Source organism: Canis aureus, chromosome 2 (genome assembly GCF_053574225.1).
Source record: "Canis aureus isolate CA01 chromosome 2, VMU_Caureus_v.1.0, whole genome shotgun sequence".
NCBI classification, from domain to species: domain Eukaryota; kingdom Metazoa; phylum Chordata; class Mammalia; order Carnivora; family Canidae; genus Canis; species Canis aureus.
The window spans coordinates 35,492,720-35,499,745 of NC_135612.1; the positions used below are offsets into that span (position 1 = coordinate 35,492,720).

At 41.8% G+C, this 7,026-nt stretch overlaps 1 pseudogene; it reads left to right on the forward strand.

Annotated features, from left to right (window-relative positions):
- The first annotated feature begins 921 nt into the window (after positions 1 to 921).
- On the forward strand, positions 922 to 1,910 carry LOC144289820 (E3 ubiquitin-protein transferase MAEA pseudogene; annotated as a pseudogene).
- The last annotated feature ends 5,116 nt before the right edge of the window (positions 1,911 to 7,026 follow it).

Genomic DNA, 7,026 nt, shown 5'->3' on the forward strand with positions numbered 1-7,026 from the left:
CTAGGCGATCCTTTATGGCTTCACACCCTTCAGAGCTTACTGTGTTTATTAATAACGAAGCTGAAAAACAAAGTTCTTCCTTCATACCAGCACCATATTCAATTGAACATTTATCAAAAGGACTACTATTATATTTACATTATTTGTGCTTTCATTAGGAAAAATTGAGAAACATGTCACTAGCTGTACTTGTCATATTGATGGTGCTTCAGTACCTTCTATGCCACATATTCATCCAGTACTTTGAAGGAACCATATCGATGCTATTTTTCATGAGTCTTGCCTCTTGGTCTAGCCTCCTAAAGTTCAGCTGTTTTAGAAGCCAGCAAAGTACTGATGTGTAATATTTAGATATATAATATTAAACTTCTGATATTATTGCCTTTAAATTTCATACTTTTCTCTAATTTTTTGATTTTTTGTTGTTTTAACCCAATCCTTCATTTCCTATATGAAACCACTTAAATTTTTGAATGTGTCCTTGCTTCACTACCCAGTGCATCTCTGCAAATAACATATAGGTGGTTTTGCTCTCTCACCTCCAACTACTGCCAAAAGAACAAATTCATGTTGTACAACATCATGAAGTGAATTGTACCCTTTAAAATGGCTACTTTTATATTAGGTGAATTTCACCTTGATTTAAAAACTCTTTAACAAAACACAAATTCAGTACACAAGAAATAGTGCTTCTGAGTAATATGAAAACAGACTCATTTGGTCTTCATTGTCTCAGACCACTTCCATCCTCACCACTTGGTTTACTAATATATTTTCTTGGTTAAAAAATAATCTAATAAAACATGTTCCACTGTCAGCAAATTAGGATTAAAAATAAATAATACAAATCTCACTTAGTTACATTGACACTGGTTTGATTTTAAATTACAATGATTGTGGCTAATGTTTTATGGATTCAAGATGGCAGTATAGGAGTCAGCTACTCAGCTTTCCATGAACCTGATGATGCAGGCAGACCTGATCCTCAGGGTGCACTATGAAACACTGCTCAAAAAAACATCCACCAAGAGACAAGCTACATCACTACGGTGGTGGCTGAGCTGACCCTGAGCAGCTGCCCAGACAAGGACTCCAGAGTCAGCCTTCTGAACGGCGCGGTCCATCCAGATGGAGGATGAGAGCACCAAGTGAAAGCACAGGATTGAGCAACTCAAAAAATAGCAGTGACCAGCCCACAGCAGCCAGCCTGTGGAAGAGGAAGCACACGGACTGCATGATGGTGGAGTGCCTCTTGCGCTGCAGCTACTACAAGACTGTGGGAAAGCTAGCATACAAGAGTGGCATGGAGAGCTGCCCCGGAGTTCATCCTAAGGATTCAGGAGTTCATTGTACTCACCCTGCAAAACGAGACTGGATTCCATGAGACATGTGAGAGAGTGCTTTGGTCAGGCTGAAGGGAGCTAGCTGGCCAAGGTCCACCAGGTCATGGATATGCTCACCTTCCCACCAGAAATGCACATCTGGCTGTACAGGGATCTACTAGACCCAGCCCGGTGGCAGATACTGAGCCAGCCATTCCAGTACAATTACTAGCTGCACCAGCTGAGGAATAACTCTGTGTTCACCCTCACTCTGAAGGCCAATCTCTCAGTGATAAAGACACCACAGTTCTCCATGGAGGACTGCTCTCCAAGAGCCCTAAATGATCTGTGTGCAGCCACTTTCTGAGTGATCAGTGCAGCCCCTGCCCATGGCCCACTGCACCAATTCCTGCTTACTCGGTAAGATTTCAGGGGACTCGATGATGGAGAACAATCAGCCCCTCTCAAGGCTGTCCAATGGCCATAGCTAAGTCTACATCTACAACTCTCTGCCATCTGTCAAAAGGACAAAGTCATTTGTCCAAGAACCAAAGAAGTCTCCACTTCTCACAATCTGAGAATATGTAGGCATTCTGCATCATGTAGGCAGAGCCGCCCAGAACACCCCAGCCCTGGCACCCCCCTCCTGTCTGCATTTCTGTTTCTGGTGATTAAAGATCAGTGAAGGACAACAGGTGCTCCTAGGAGAAGAGTCAGATGGGGTATATCTGTGCTTGGGGACAGTGTTTCCACTGGTAGGATTCCAAAGTGCCCCTGAAGTACTTGACGCCTGCCTTTCAGAGAGACTTTCATGCCCTGGGAGCTTCAGCTGCTTTGGAAACGGGAGTCGGTCATTTCCCACACCACTGACCCTATTGTTCTCCCTCCAATGGTCCCTCCCTCCCACCACGGAGGAACCAGGAGGGGTGGCAACCACAACCTGACTAGCCTAGAGTAGTGGCGGTGCCCTGCAGAGCTGTGGCCTGCAGAACCCTGCCCACAGGGCTGGCTCAGATTGTGCTAGTTTCAAGGGCAGTCATTCAGGCGACCTTATTCCTGCTTGAGAATGTATTCATGTGGAAATTCACTGGACCAAGTTCTGCAGAGACCTTTCTGATGTCTCCACAAGTGGCAGATCTATTGCCACTCCTTATGGAAAGTAGTAGTTCAGTTGAAGTAACCACCAATGACCTTTCAAATCAAATGAATCATTGAGGATTACACAAAATCATACCATAAAGGCTTGTATTTAGCACTTATTTTTGCATGTTGATGTTGATTAGCTAATAAACTGCAAATGTAAAACATTTAATTAAAGGGTTTTCTATTTCTTAAAAAATAAATTATAATAACTGTAAAAAAAGATGTTGTGGATGAAATGCCTTCATTTTCTCAAATGTGTAAGTACGCACTGTAGTTGAAAAATCACCCTTAAAGTCTGCACACTGTAATGTGGTCCCTATACACATGGCTCGTCTGCAGCTCACACTGCAAGCATCTCATCCCCAATTCCTGAACTGATTCATACCTATGCACTGAGACAATTTCCTGATAATATGGTTGTTGGGCGTCAGGTTTCTATAAAAATTTCTAAATCTATATCCTCCATTTTATGCTTATAACCTTACTTGGAGTAACAAAGAGTTAACAGACTTTGGGTAGAATTTGACAAATGGGTTTTTGAAACTGATTTAAATAAACTGCTTTGTAGATACCTTAGCAGGGTCCCTTCCCTTCAGGAATTCTGTCTTTAACATGTTAACAAACATTGGGAATTTGCGAGAGAAAAATAGAGCATGCAACACTTCTCACATTTCAGCATCTCTCACATTTATTCAACCCCAGAATTTTATTTTTCACTGAGCATCTCACACTACTAAGTCTTCTGTACAACAGACATTGGAAGGTAATATGTAATCATGTTCAACACAGACATGGAGTCCAGAAGCCCCTGCTCACTGCTACTCTCTCCGGGCAAGCCAACTTTGTTCCAAAAGATAAAATGGAAACAAGCTGCTGCCACTGAGTGTCTCAAAATTGATTAGAAGTTTGTCTAACTTTCTTCATTTGTGCATTCATTCCAGCCAGTCATGTATGGAGACATCACTGGTTTCTCCATTTGTAAGACAGACTTTTTTCTGGTTGCTTGAATTATGCATTCCCTTCTTGGTAATCCCAACAAAGTAACAGAACTTAACTTTCTCTATCTATGGTATGCCACTTACACCCACTCAATTTTGCCTGTGTCACTTGATTAAATTGAATACCCTTGCTGTGTCTCTCTACAGATAATAGCAATGGGTAAACACATGAAAGCCCCTTTCACAAACAGACTTATGTATAAAAAGCAATGTCCAAAAAAATAAAAAATAAAAAAAAAGTAAAAAGCAATGTCCTTTATAAGAACCATTGGAATTAATAAAATAAAAAACAGTGGGAGCCCTCAATATTATTGATGAGGGAGCAGAAGGTAAGCTGAGGACGAAGTACAAGATGATACCACCCCACAAACCTCTCCCCACTACTCCTGGGTGTGATGTGTGTGACAGTCCTCCAGGAAGCTTCCAACTGCCTTAATGTTAATGCCTTGCTATAGGGAAAAACAACTTGACAATGGCAAGGTGTCTGGTACCCTGTGAGTCTTTAACATCTGAAAATCCTTTTGAAACATCCTTTCTCCTTACTTCCCCCAAGTCCCAAGTAAATAATCAGTCACCCCTCATAACCTGGGAGCAGTAGCTCTTTCTGCCTAAGGGTGCTGTCCCTATGCTTTAATAAAACCACCATTTTGCACCAAAGACGTCTCAAGAATTCTTTCTTGGTCATTGGCTCCGGAGCTCACCCACCAAACCTCACCTATATTCCAAAACAACATCATTTTGAAGACCTTACTTTGAGAGCACTGAAGAATAGAAGGATGAAGGGCTTTGTGTAGGACCACCAGCTGGCTGTTGGCAGAACTAAGCCTGCACCCAGGAAGTAAAGTATCCTGAGGTGTAATAGTTTCTCAAAGAGCAATAATGATTTCTAACAATATATAATAATCATTTGACATTTCCAAATTGGTCACATTTCATTTCATATGTACTTTCTTCCTTCTGACAGTTTCCAGGTGCTTGGCAATTTAATAAAGTTTGTTAGTATTTAGCAAAATGCCCTACATCTTGACAAGAATCATATATTTTCATAATAAAGTATTCATTTCCAATTTAAATTACTATTGTCTACTTATTTAATGTAAGTTGTCCACTGCTAGGACATCAGTCTCACAAAATATAAAATGTCTTGGACATAAATGGGGTTTCATTCACTTTATCTATTCATTCATTTATTCACTCAATCATCATTGAACTGAAATTAACAAATCTAATCAATATTTTGAATGCCTATTGTATGCCTGGTGTAAGAGACACAACTAGGTTTGGAAAAGGCATAATCCCATCACAAAGAATCTCACAGTTTAGTTGGAAGACAGGTATATAGCACAGAGGGGGATCCTGAGCCCAGTATGGGTGCCAGAGAACATTTCATGCAAGAGTATGGCCAAAAATGAGTCTCAAAGACTGTAGGAGGCAGTTATTCATGCAAAAGGCAAAGGAAACACGTGAAAGAGGGAAAGGAAAAGACAACACAAGCAGAAGAGACTACTGCCCAATAGGCATGAGAAAAGACCCAACAGGCACCTACTTTCAGGGGCTACAAGGAAATCCATGTTGCTGACATAAAAGGCAAAACCAAGGAAAAGTTGTGAGCCATTCCATGGAGGGCAAGGGTGTTGGGCAGCACTATGTGGCCTTTATTCTAGGTCAGAAATGCCTAACCTTGGTGCTGCTGCTATTCGGGGCTGGATGATTGTTTTTGGGACCATTCTATTCATTGTAGGTTCTCTGGGTTTTCCCCCACAAGATGCTTATAGCAATGATTTAACCCAAAATGTCTCTAGGCACTACCAAGTATCACCTTGGGAAGGAGAGGGGGAGAAATCATCCCTAGTTGAGGATTACTATTCTAGGCAAAAGAGAACCATTCCAGTATATCCTGCAAGAAATGACAAGGTGATTTGCCTGAGACTGGACAGAGAGCCTTGGCAGAGGTCTGTGGCAGCCATCCTCAGAGCTCTGGGTCAGGTCAGAGCATGAGTGGGTAGCAGCAGCATCCAGAGGAGTTTGTGGCCAATTGGAAGTGAAAATAGAAGAGAGTCATACTGAGGGAAAGGTGGGTTTAGTGGAGAAAGATAGTAAGTTCCTTTGGGAGCATATCCCATTTGAGGTGTGAGTGTGGTGTCTAATTGATCATAGAAATTTTCGGCATGAACCAGGAGGGAAAGGGAAGCTAAAGATTTCTATTTGAGCATCATTGACGTGTAGACAGTTTCTGAAACTTTTAGTCCCACTTTCCCAACCTCAGGGTAGGGGAGAGAGACACAGATTAAATTAATAGCCAATTGTCAAGAATTTTTGTAGACAGTTTTTGCCCAGTCTCTCAAATTGGCTTCTTCCTATGCATTGCCAAGGTCCCTGCCCCTAAAGGGTCATCTATAGATCCCCTGTGGGCACAAGACAACATCTAACCACTTGGTCTTGGCATCCAAGATTCTCTTCCATATAACCTTCACCAGTTCTGCTTCCAATTAATTCCTATACATAGCCTGTGTTCATGGCTCCATGGTGAGGGAAAGAAACATCCTGAGGATGAGAACACAGAAGGTTGGTTCTGTCAAATGAGAAAGGAGTGAATTTCCCTCTCTCTGTATATGGTCCATGCCTCCAGTGGCTCCAGAGTCTTCAGTGGCTTGCGGAAGTTCCTAGAAGATAAGTGTGATATTATCATTTAAGATAATAAATATATGAGTGGTCTTTGTCCTGTTCCTAGAACAAATCTCCCTTGGAATTTCCAAGGGTTAAGCACCATAAAGATGTATTTTGTTATGTTTAAAGCCCCTAGGTCCCCTAAGGTTCAGGGTTGGTCACCAGAGGAACCAACCATGTGATTAGGAGGTTAGGACTTTAAGTCCTACCCTCCCAACTTCAGGGTAAGGGAGAGAGACAGACATTATTAATTTAATAATTAATAGCCAATTGTCAGTAATTTAATCAGTTGTGCATATGTAATAAAGCATCCATAAAAACCCAAAAAGATGGTGTTAGGGATCTTCTGGGTTGGTGAACATGTGGAGGTCCTGGGAGAGTGGTGCTCCCAGAAAGGGCATGGAAGTTCTGGGCCCCTCCCCATACTTTGCATTATGGATTCCTTCCATCCTTTCCTTTCCTGAGTTATATCATTTTATAATGAACAGTAATCTTGTGAGTAAAATGTTTCTCTAAGATCTGTGAGCCACTCCAACAAATTAATCAAACCCAAGGAAGGGGTCATGGGAACCTCTGATTTATAGTGGATCAATCAGAAGCACAAATGACAATCTGGACTTGCGATTGGCATCTAAGGTAAGGGCAGTCTTATGAAACTGAGCCTTTAACATGTGAGATCTGATGCTATCTCCAGGTAGATAGGGTCAGAACTGGGTTAAACAGTAGGACAGACAGCTACTGTCACAGAATTGCTTGATGGTGCTCTACCACATCAGAATTGGTGATCTGAACTATAGATTCCACCTGAATTTCAGGCAGAGTTGAAATACCAGGGCAATTCCAGGGTAGACACTCACAGCAGGGTCAGGGGGAGATGGGTCTCAAAGGACAATGGA